The 13008-nt window shown below is 44.4% G+C and overlaps 1 protein-coding gene across 6 annotated transcripts in view; it reads left to right on the forward strand.

The window, feature by feature from the left end:
• Positions 1 to 13008, forward strand: part of NLGN3 (neuroligin 3) — a 251437-nt gene that overhangs the window by 55742 nt on the left and 182687 nt on the right. The gene's annotated exons all lie outside the window — the stretch shown is intronic.

Raw genomic sequence — 13008 nt, forward strand, 5'->3', positions numbered from 1 at the left:
GTTCAGAAATCAATATTTTGTGGTATAACAATGATTTTTAATCACAGCTTTCATGCGTCTTGGCATGCTTTACACCAGCCCAATCTCCAGACCTGAACCCCATTGAAAACCTCTGGAATGTAATCAAGAGGAAGATGGATAGTCACAAGCCATCAAACAAAGAACTGCTTAAATATTTGCACCAGAAGTGGCATAAGGTCACCCAAAAGCAGTGTGAAAGACTGGTGGAAAGCAGCCAAAACGCATGAAAGCTGTGATTAAAACTCATGGTTATACCACAAAATATTAATTTCTGAACTCTTCCTGAGTTAAAACATTGTTAGTATTGATGTTTCTAAATTATTATGAACTTGTTTTCTTTGCATTATTTGAGGTGTGCAAGCAATGTATTTTTTGTTATTTTGACCATTTCTAATTTTCATAAAATAAATACAAACTTTTTTGCTTGGAAATTCGGAGATGTTGTCAGTAGTTTAAGAATAAAAGAACAATTTACATTTTACTCAAAAATATACTTATAAGGCTGGGGCCTCGCGGGTTTACTGCGATCCTCGCATGACACTCGGCTCACGCTGGCAATACAGCAGAGCAGAGTGTCATGTGAGTGTCCTTGGGACTGAGGTCCAACCGTGCGAGTAAACCTGAGCTGCGGGGGGCGGGCCGCCACTGAGGAGGGGCGGGAGGGATTTATCTCCCTTTTATCTTATTTTTCCTCTTGCCCCATACACTTGAATGGGTGCGAGAGAGAGTCTCGCATTACAATCGCAGCATTGCCATTGTTCTCGGTCTGATTAAGACTGAGAAAATTATCGCTCATGTGTGCTGACACATAGGCTCATATTGGTCCGAGTGGAATGCGATTTTTTTTTATCGCACTCCACTCGCACCGATTTCCATGCTGTGTGGCTTAGGCCTAAAGAGAAAAATCAGAAAAACTGAACATATTGCAGTGGTCTCTTACTTTTTGCCAGGGCTGTATATAGTATAATGGTCCCACTGCCCTCTACATAAATTGTGATTGTCCCCTATTTGTTTTTTCACAGCATTTCTGTACTAACGAAAGCACTATGTAATGCTTTGCCAAATCTGCACAAATAAAAAGTGTTAAATGCAGGCAAAACACAATCGGAGCAGATTGCAGTTACCTATTTTGGTGCAAACACCTGTAGAAGGGTCAAAGCAGAAATGTTTTCGCACTTGGGAACATGGCATTAATGGTTGTTGCAAGAGCGTGTCAGGCACTTGTTGTTTTATGACATATTTATCAGTTCCTAACAACAGTTTTGTCTTATATAACTGGAGCGGATCACATTTGACAATCTAATCTCTATGGAAGCTGCCAGATGCTCCCTCCTCGTCCAGTGTTGTAGTCAACATGGATCTTGCTGTATGGTTTTTTACTGCCTGATACTTTTGTTTCCCTTGGAGCTAACGTCTACCAGATTTATGTAGCAGCCGTTTATTCCCTCGGTCTCTTTCAATAACCCTGGGCAGGATAATATCACATGGCTACATATGGCCAAGATTACCAGATGATGGTCCATGTACCCGCCGCTGTTATGGTGATTATGTGCCTGGATATGTCTGGTGATGTAGGGTTCATCAAGCCACAAAAGTCCCTTGTTGGGTATTTAAAGCGTAACATGTTTTGGGATTATCATCTGTCAATTATTGATTTGGGAATAAATCATTGGAATATTGGGCTATATCATGTGGACCACATCACTGAGCTAAATAATATGACTGAGAAGAGTGCTTCTGCTTAACTCAATCTATACACCGCGCTGTCTTTTTCATCCCCTGCCTTACATTTGTCATAATTGAAAAGCATCTTAAGAGCAATTATAGGCACTTTCTGACATTCATATATATCAAAGCCTGCCTGTTACTGTGCTAATAATATGCATGAAATAAGTGGAGTGTTTATACTGAGCTCATCTGCCAACATTCCCAAATTGATGCTCAGAGTAAACTGGATAACACTCTTTATGCACTGTACTTTGTTCGAATTGTTTGTGTATTTATTATTCTTTATATATAAAGTATTTATACATATCTCTGCACCCTATGGAGCTTTTAGATTAATTTTTTAGATCAGATAGAAGTGCACACAATGGCCTGAATTCATCAAGCATTTTATACACATCTTGATGAAGTGTGCGCTGGAATAAGATGCACCAAATCCAATAAGAGGCATGTTCCTATTAATGAATTTGGCGTATCTTCAGCTGCTGTGGCCATGAAGGATACGGGCTGGCAAACATTTCTGTTAGAATTTATTCCTCTTTTGTATGATAAATTATGGTCATGGCTAGAGATGAGCAAACCCAAGGTTCAGTGTTTGTACCAAACACAGACTTTACTAAAAAAAAACCCGTGTTCAGGTTCAGAGTTTGGGTGCTTTACATATGCAAACCACTCGTGCGAGCATCGCTGTGCTCGGGTACACTTGGTGCTCGGCCCAGTGCAAACTGCTTATGGTGTTTGATCTGCTCCCACTGGGGGAAACAGTGTGACCAGATGCAGTGTGCACCGCTCCAAAAATAAATAAATAAATAAATGAATGAACACTCCTGCCACCACTCTCGCTCAGAAGTGATCTTTTTCGCTGGCTGCGTGTGGGCGGACACCTGAACTGCCCAATCAGTGACTTCCATTGGGGTTGGTTCACGTCCGGGTCCCAAACGGAACTTCCACTGGTCCACTCATCTCTAGTCATGGCCCCTCCCAGCCAGCCTTCGCACCCCCTCCCAGCCAGCCTTCGCACCCCCTTCCAGCCAGCCTTCGCACCCCCACCCAGCCAGCCTTCACACCCCCTCCCAGCCAGCCTTCGCACCCCCTCCCAGCCAGCCTTCGCACCCCCTCCCAGCCAGCCTTCGCACCCCCTCCCAGCCAGCCTTCGCACCCCCTCCCAGCCAGCCTTCACACCCCCTCCCAGCCATCCTTCGCACCCCCTCCCAGCCAGCCTTCGCACCCCCTCCCAGCCAGCCTTCGCACCCCCATCCAGCCAGCCTTCGCACCCCCTCCCAGCCAGCCTTCGCACCCCCTCCCAGCCAGCCTTCACACCCCCACCCAGCCAGCCTTCACACCCCCACCCAGCCAGCCTTCACACCCCCACCCAGCCAGCCATTGCACCCCCTCCCAGCAAGCCTTTGCACCCCCTCCAAGCCAGCCTTCACACCCCCTCCCAGCCAGCCTTCGAACCCCCTCCCAGCCAGCCTTCACACCCCCTCCCAGCCAGCCTTCACACCCCCTTCCAGCCAGCCTTCACACCCCCTCCCAGCAAGCCTTTGCACCCCCTCCCAGCCAGCCTTCGCATCCCCTCCCAGCCAGCCTTCACACCCCCTCCCAGCCAGCCTTTGCAACACTTTTCAAAAAGTTGTCAAAAATTTCAAATATTCAAAAAGTTTGCAATATTTCCAATCAGTTTTATATCAGAAAACTGTCGTAAAATACTTGAAACATCAGCCGCTATTTTTTCTTATGGTTACGATGTTGGAATACTCTATTGATTTTTTGGTGAATGAAAGAAAACAAATATTTAAGATAAAGTTGTGTTTGTGGATACAGATATTTGTGAAAACTCAGCAGACTTACCTTTAGGCCTCATTCACACTTCCATATTTAAACACGTATGTGAAAAAATGGTGTCAATCAGTATTTTGCGTTAATCAGTGTCATCCGTGTGTCTGTTTTTACCATCAGTGTGTCATAAGGGTTTTTCATGGCTGGATTAGTAAATAAATGATAAAGATTCTCCTATCCTTTTAAGTGTTAAACACAGACAGTTCATGGACGCCATTGCTGTGCTGTACAGTTAGGTCCAGAAATATTTGGACAGTGACACAATTTTCGCGAGTTGGGCTCTGCATGCCACCACATTGGATTTGAAATGAAACCTCTACAACAGAATTCAAGTGCAGATTGTAACGTTTAATTTGAAGGTTTGAACAAAAATACCTGATAGAAATTGTAGGAATTGTACACATTTCTTTACAAACACTCCACATTTTAGGAGGTCAAAAGTAATTGGACAAATAAACCAAACCCAAACAAAATATTTTTATTTTCAATATTTTGTTGCGAATCCTTTGGAGGCAATCACTGCCTTAAGTCTGGGTCCCATGGACATCACCAAACGCTGGGTTTCCTCCTTCTTAATGCTTTGCCAGGCCTTTACAGCCGCAGCCTTCAGGTCTTGCTTGTTTGTGGGTCTTTCCGTCTTAAGTCTGGATTTGAGCAAGTGAAATGCATGCTCAATTGGGTTAAGATCTGGTGATTGACTTGGCCATTGCAGAATGTTCCACTTTTTTGCACTCATGAACTCCTGGGTAGCTTTGGCTGTATGCTTGGGGTCATTGTCCATCTGTACTATGAAGCGCCGTCCAATCAACTTTGCGGCATTTGGCTGAATCTGGGCTGAAAGTATATCCCGGTACACTTCAGAATTCATCCGGCTACTCTTGTCTGCTGTTATGTCATCAGTAAACACAAGTGACCCAGTGCCATTGAAAGCCATGCATGCCCATGCCATCACGTTGCCTCCACCATGTTTTACAGAGGATGTGGTGTGCCTTGGATCATGTGCCGTTCCCTTTCTTCTCCAAACTTTTTTCTTCCCATCATTCTGGTACAGGTTGATCTTTGTCTCATCTGTCCATAGAATACTTTTCCAGAACTGAGCTGGCTTCATGAGGTGTTTTTCAGCAAATTTAACTGTGGCCTGTCTATTTTTGGAATTGATGAATGGTTTGCATCTAGATGTGAACCCTTTGTATTTACTTTCATGGAGTCTTCTCTTTACTGTTGACTTAGAGACAGATACACCTACTTCACTGAGAGTGTTCTGGACTTCAGTTGATGTTGTGAACGGGTTCTTCTTCACCAAAGAAAGTATGCGGCGATCATCCACCACTGTTGTCATCCGTGGACGCCCAGGCCTTTTTGAGTTCCCAAGCTCACCAGTCAATTCCTTTTTTCTCAGAATGTACCCGACTGTTGATTTTGCTACTCCAAGCATGTCTGCTATCTCTCTGATGGATTTTTTCTTTGTTTTCAGCCTCAGGATGTTCTGCTTCACCTCAATTGAGAGTTCCTTAGACCGCATGTTGTCTGGTCACAGCACCAGCTTCCAAATGCAAAACCACACACCTGTAATCAACCCCAGACCTTTTAACTACTTCATTGATTACAGGTTAACGAGGGAGACACCTTCAGAGTTAATTGCAGCCCTTAGAGTCCCTTGTCCAATTACTTTTGGTCCCTTTAAAAAGAGGAGGCTATGCATTACAGAGCTTTGATTCCTAAACCCTTTCTCCGACTTGGATGTGAAAACTCTCATATTGCAGCTGGGAGTGTGCACTTTCAGCCCATATTACATATATAATTGTATTTCTGAACATGTTTTTGTAAACAGCTAAAATAACAAAACTTGTGTCACTGTCCAAATATTTCTGGACCTAACTGTATGTGTTTTTCATGGATCTATAGACTTGTATTGGTCCTTGTCCGTTTTTGTTCGGCAGCACAGATGATATGTCTCCATGTGTTTTGCACAAACACATTGTCCGTGTAAAAACATGGCCAGGTGATTAGAACCATAGATTATAATGAACATGTGCTTTATCTGTGAAAAGATGGATACGAAGTGTACGTCTGATTGGGACCTTAGTTTTATTACAAGGATCTGGTCTCATAGTAAATTCTCTTAGTGTATGGCCACAGTTTTTTTTACACCATTTTGTTAGATGCAGGACTATATGCTGCTTAATTTCTTAGGCTAGGTTCACATTTCCGTTGCTTATGATCAGTCACAATCCGCCGCTCTGATAAACAACGCAATCCGTTTGGCGGATTCCGTTGTTTCCCATAGACTTGTATGAGCGGCGGATTGTGACTGATACCCTTGCGTTGCATCCGCCGCCCAACTGATCAGTGACCGTCGGGTGGCAGGAACGCAGCATGTAGCGTTTTTTGAGCGGCGGAATCCTTTTGATTTCGCTGCGCATGTTCTCTCGGCGGCTGAACGATCAGCTGATCGCCCGGCAGCCGCCTTCTGTGAGCGATCAGCTGGTCACCCGGCGGCCGGCATCTGTGAGCGATCAGCTGATCGTTCACAATAGCCGGCCTCCGGGAGATTATCTGATTGCTCTCAAAAGCCGACGGCGGCCAGCTATTGTGAACGATCAGCTGATCGCTCTCTCTCGTTTTACAACGGAATCCGCTTTATGATGACAATGAATTCCAATTCTTGTCACCCGTTGAACAACGCATCAGTCACAAGCGTCAAGCAACGCATGTGACTGATGCAAAACAACGGAAATGTGGACCTAGCCTTAATCGTTCTGATTAGACACAGATGTAAAGGTTCACTTTTTGGTTACCTCCGGGCATAAGTAGGGGGAGCATTAGCCTTAGGCCCCCTTCACACGTCAGTGATTCTGGTACGTATGTTGTAGTTTTTATATGTACCAGAATCACGGACATATGCAGACCCATTAAAATCAATGGATCTGCACACACATCAGTGATTTCTCACTGACATGTTTCAATGCGGCGTACACGCATGTCCGTGTGCTCTGCACGCAGACAAGTGCATTTTTCTCCGGCATCACTGGTGTCCCACAGACAATACAGTGGTGTGATCCGTGAAACAAATACCAGAAAAATCACGTACATGTAAAATAAAAAGCTTTTTAAACTCACCTGTCTCAAGCTGTCTTCAGCCGATGCTGTCTCTGCTTCCAGGCCGGCTAATTAGGCTTATGTATATGCACTGCACAGCCACCCTGGAAGTAGCTGCAGAGGGGAGAAAGCGGTGGCCAGACACAGCATCGCGGGAGACTTCAGCACCATGGAGAGCAGTGGCATGGACAGATGAGTATAAGTGCCTGATCTCCATGTATTATCACAGATAGCACACATGTGCCAAAATCACGGCACATGGAGGGAGATACGCATCTTTAACACACACGTTTTTCACTGACGTGTGAAGGAGGCTTTACTGTATACTATCTCAGTGTATGGTACTATGCAGAGTGCTATTTCCAGTAGAGTCTTCATTTCTGAATTTCACATTTTTAATGATATAGCCTCAGAGTAAAACTGCTACAAGAAGTAGAATAAACTAGCTTTCAAAAATAAGTGAATAAACAAAGAAAAGCAAATGTTTTGGCATGTTTTGTGTGTAATACTTCCAAACAGAAAATATTAGTCTGTAATGTTAGAAGGCGACTCTCCAGTCCCGTCTAATGGTAAATGAGCAGAGCACGTAGAGTCCGCGGCTTTGTAATTGCTATGTGTTTCTAAGTGACCCTCCAGAGGAGATCTCAGAAAGCTCTACTTGTCGCGCGTGTGATTGCTCGTCCAGGCACAGGAGCAAGCCCTGGTACGTGTACAGACTTTCTATGTGCATGTCCTGTGCTTGGCCTTGGCGGGAACCATGCCAGCATATGTAAATATACACACAGCAAATGGTCGCCTCTGAAGTCTTCTTTGTGTGACCTATTTGAAGGTCACATCCCCTTAACAATGACTATAGCCGGGATATACGTAATTGCGTTTAACAAAATGCATTTAAAGTGTTGTGTAGGTTGACTTTTCAAAATAAACTGTTGTGTATATACATGAGGAATAAGGATGAATCCATGCCTGTCCAATATATGTTTCAAATCCTACGTTTTTAGAACTTTTTTACTCTTCTCTCGGCTTGATTTTCTAATTTTTCGTTTCTTTGAGCTCAGCTCCTTCCTGTTTGAGACCTTCAGAAGACTATTCCTCAAAAGCAGCATAAAAACATTACATGGGCGTACTGAGGAATCTAGCTGTGACTCCAGCTTAGGTACCAGATAGAGGACTTAGTGAAGAGAAGCAGAACCGGCTCTGTGTATGTGTCGTTGCCTCCACTGTCCAAAGTCTTCTATAGGCAGCATCGGTAACTTGATCCCCCACTGAGGTCACCAACAAATTCTAAGTAAATAATCAGTTATTTCATAGGTTTGATAAAGGTAAATAAAGATAAATTGTAGTTAAAAGCTGGTGCAAACAGTTTAAGGCCTCTTTCACACGTCCGTACAAAACACAAATGTTTTGCACAGTCTGTGGTGTAGGTGCGTATGTGTGTGCGTGTGTGTCTGTGTGTGTTCAGTGTGTGCTGTCAGTGTGCTAGCTGTGTGACATCCGCATAGCACACGGACAGCATGAACTTCTATACTCACATGTCCCTGGTGCTGCTGTCTCTGGCGCTGCTGCTTCCAGGTCTGCAGGGCAGTGAATATTCATGAACATAATGAGCGTCCCCAGAAGAAAGTGATAGCAGCGCTAGAGACAGCAGCACTGGAGACAGGTGAGTATAAAAAAATAATTTTGTTTCACAGACAATTGGTTTTCTCCAGTACATGTTACACAGATCACATCAGTGTGTGGTCTGTATAACCTGAGTGCTGCTGGAGAAAAACGGACATGTCACCGTGTGGAGCACACGGACACGCGTGTCTGCACACGGACATAAGTCCGTGTGAAAATGTGGACGTGTGCGCAGACCCATTGATTTTTAATGGGTCTACATGTGCCCGTGTCTCCGGTATGTGTGAAAACGGACATCACACATACCGGAAACATGGATGGGAGAAGGGGGCCTAAAATAGCAAAGTAAACTTTACTATGAATTTTTGACACACTGGTGGTTCTACCAGTTCTTGCTTAAAAGTGATCAGCGTGTGTCCACTGCAGCCAATCGGTTGCTCGTAGTCACAAGCTGTATTACTGCAATAGAAGCCATAATGCCAATGGAATAAACCGCTGCGGTCACTGATTAGCTGGTTCCCAGTAAGGTCTCTGCTGTTTTCAAATGGAAAAATGCAATACAAGTCTCATCGCAATTCTCGAGTGTCACAAACCTGCACCTTGGTTCTGTTATCGTGCACACTGACACTGTAGCTGTTTATGCCCGGCTGTGGCTGGTCTTCTACCCAATTCCCAATTAGGCCTCTGCATTCTGCTTATTGCCATCACCAATCAAAGCTTTATGGCCACTCCCTAGGATTTACAGCTGGAAACCCCTTTTAAGAGGCATTCTCCACCCACGTAAATGATCTTCATTAATAAAGATAAGAACATGTCCTCTGTCAACACCGAGTTTATGAAAACTCAGATCAATCAATAAACAGGAAATGCTGTAATGGATTGATTTTGCATGGTAGTACAGATTGAAGAAAATAGCAATCCAATTATATAGACAGCTCCACAAATGAAATGACGCAGGGAATGTTATTGAAAACTGTGACCTCTCTTACTGGCATCTTCCTGAGTAGCGGGGACACAGATGTGGTCATCAGCAGAGATTGGCCATGGATTTCGGATACTATACCGCTATACAGGGTTTTGTATAGATTATGTTTAAGGGGCTGTGCGGCTAGAAAAAAAAAAGTATATTTAGATTTCTTTATAACAAAAATATATATACATTACATGAATTGCAAAAGCTGACCCGATCTCAAAATGTCAGCTCCTGCGACATAGCGATGAGTGCGTTCTCTGTGGGCACGTGTGAGAGCCCTGTAATCCCAATAGCTGGGCCAGCCCCCTCGGTTACAACAGATACATAGACGGGGAGCGATCTGGTTTACCTGTTGATGAGCCAGTTGTTGACTGCGGTGTTTGCCGCTTTGTTACCTATACCACATATTAAAATATTGCACTTTATGCAGATAACTATTTTTAATTAACATGTTGATGTGTGTAATGACATGTAACATTATATCCCCCCAGCCTGTATCATATTGCAATCAGGCTTCAGCAGTAGATATTGTCCTTGATTTGGTGGGGGTTGCACATATATTGTTCTCCTCTGCAGGGGGCTTCCCTAGTACACAATCTCTGGAGACTGTGTCTAGGAACTTCTTTCTAACTAGTAGCTACAAGTAGCAAATGTTAAGGGGGTGGATCTAAGGAGAGGTGGGAGATTCAGCCACATGTTTTTTAGTTTAGTTATGCTTTGTTGGGTGAATGGCGAGGACCTGTGCTCAGGCCAGCTCCTCTTTGCCCGTACATGGACGATTGGACATTGGGGATCAGCTGCCACGCTGCTGGATTTAGGGAACGCATCTGAGGACTGTTGCATTCTCCTTGGCGTCGAATTGCCCCAGATCTGTTTCCTTTGTGTGGACTCTAAAGAACCATTTGGATATTGGATGTTTTATGCTCCCTGCCTCATTAAATCTTCTTGGATTGTTCATCGGTCTGGTGTCCCTTACTGCTCTGTCGCATACCTGTCACATAACAAAACACCATAAAATACCAGATCACACACCACTCCCTACAGAGTGCCTGAAACCCATTAGGCCATGTTCACAGGTAGAGTTTTGCTTTGTTTTTTTGCATTGTTTTTTTTCTGCAAATTTAAAGCTGCTTTTTACAGGACCAGCAAAAGCTCTGAGATTCCAGAAATTTCCTGCACACGGTTGCTTTAATTTCCTGATTAACATGGAAAACTGCTGCTTTTTTAAAGAAATTGCATGTCAATTCTTTCAACGTTTTTGAAGAGGTTATTTTCACCTTTGAAAGCAATGAGAAAGTGCAGAAATGCAACTCCTGCATTTTTGCTGTGTATTTGCTACTTTTGTGGTGACTAAAACTAACTTTATTTAAAGGGAACCTGTCATGTGTAATATGCACACAGAACCACGAGTAGTCCTGGGTACATATTGCTAATCCTTGCCTAAGGGTACCGTCACACTTTAGCGACGCTCCAGCGATCCCACCAGCGATCTGGCCTGGTCAGGATCGCTGGTGCGTCGCTACATGGTCGCTGGTGAGCTGTCAATCAAGCAGATCTCACCAGCGACCAGTGACCAGCCCCCAGCCAGCAGCGACGCGTGGAAGCGATGCTGCGCTTGGTAACTAAGGTAAATATCGGGTAACCAAGCACTTGGTTACCTGATATTTACCTTGGTTACCAGCGCACACCGCTTAGCGCTGGCTCCCTGCACTCCTAGCCAGAGTACACACCGCTTTGCTTATTTACCCGATGTGTACTCTGGCTACTTGTGCAGGGAGCAGGGGGCCGGCACTGACAGTGTGAGAGCGGCGGACGCTAGTAAGCAAGGTAAATATCGGGTAGCCAAGCAAAGGGCTTCGCTTGGTTACCCGATATTTACCTTGGTTATAGCTTACCGCAGTCTGCCAGACGCCGGCTCCTGCTCCCTGCACATTCAGATCGTTGCTCTCTCGCTGTCAAACACAGCGATGTGCGCTTTAGAGCGGGAGAGCAACGTCCAAAAAATGAACCAGCACTGTGTGTAACGAGCAGCGATTTCACAGCAGGGGCCAGATCGCTGCTCAGTGTCACACACAGCGAGATCGCTAATGAGGTCACTTGGTGTGTCATAGAAACCGTGACTCAGCAGCGATCTCGCTAGCGATCTCGCTATGTGAGAAGTACCCCTAACTGTCCCTGTATACACTAGCACAGATAAAGAGATCTTTAGAAAAGTATTTGTAAAGATCCTTTATGATATGTTAATGAGGCCAGCGACTAGTCATAAGGGTGTTAGTTACCTTGGCTAATCAGCCTCCTTAGCATGTAAGCACATCCTTGTGGGTGTGATAACATGCTAATGAATGCGCAACATTAGAGGCATGGTCGCTCTTACCTCTGCTGCCACCGCTAGTTTTTGTCTCAGTGCGCATGATCAGAAGTCCCCGGCATTTCCGGTCATGCACACTATGAAGTTGGGTGTACGCACCCCGGCTTCAAACTGGTGTAGTGCGCATGACCGTAAGTTCGGGGATGTTCAAATCTTGCTCACTGAGTCAAAAACCAGCAGTAGCAGCAGAAATGAGAGCGAATATGACTCTGATGATGCACATTCATTAGCATGTAAGCACGCCCCTGTGGTAGTGCTAAGGGGGCCTACTAGCCAAGGGAACTAATGCCCTTGCGACTAGTCCCTGGCCTCATTAGCATAAGGTAAAAGATCTTTACAAATACTTTTTCTAAAGATATCTTTATGCTAGTGTATACCGGGACATTTAGGCAGGGATTAGCAATATGCACCCAGAACTGATCATGATTCTAGGTGCACATTGCACCTGACAGGTTCCCTTTAAACATGTACTGCAGACAAATGATGCAAAAAAACGCAGCAAAACTTGCTTTTGGAACCAGCTTTTTTACTGCTAAGAGCTGCTAAGTTGGCTGCATGAAAAAAAACGTGTGAACATAGCCTTACACAGCTCTGGAATATCTCCGATAATAACCTAACCTTATAACGTAAGCCAAGTACCATTGTGCTTAGAATGTAATGAATGACATGAATATCCAATGATGAAATCTCTGAGCAGTTTAAACGGGGTATGGAAGCACCATGATTTCAGAAATTGGTGGCGGTCTGAGGTCAGATACTCCGGTGTGTAAAAGTATCTTGGCCAGACCGATGCTTTTTGTTACATGAGTTTTGCTTCTATTGGGAATGAAAATGAAAGATTCTGGTCCATGACCCTGGAAGCGCTGTCATGCTGTATTTTTAGACAGTGTTGGGTGTTAAAACTCTAGAGGCATGCAGACTCCTTTCTCCGATCTGGCATCACATGGAAACTAATCAACTCTATGTCCAAATATTGACAGGATGGAGGCTTCTCTGACATCCACAGGACATTTTTCTGGACAAAATAAACAAATTCTCCCTGATGTTTAAACAATATCGTATCAAATAAATCATGTTTGTCATAGGAGCACATAACATCTATTACATCTGCAGTGATTCCTCCCCATTTACAATATGTAAGGTTGTGTTTCGGTAGGACGGGAGGTCCCTCTCCGCTGCCTCTTTATCACCCACCTTTTGGCTGTAAATATTAGTTACAACTCTTCTGTCACAGCCCTAGATTAGGACCTGCAGATTACAAAGTGAAGCCACCATTCATCATTTTAGATTTCGGTCATGTGCTCCTTATCTGGTCTATAACAGGGATGTGTCGTAAATAATAGATATTCAGAATGATTTCTTC

The sequence above is a fragment of the Anomaloglossus baeobatrachus genome, chromosome 9, assembly GCF_048569485.1.
Source record: "Anomaloglossus baeobatrachus isolate aAnoBae1 chromosome 9, aAnoBae1.hap1, whole genome shotgun sequence".
Lineage (NCBI taxonomy): Eukaryota > Metazoa > Chordata > Amphibia > Anura > Aromobatidae > Anomaloglossus > Anomaloglossus baeobatrachus.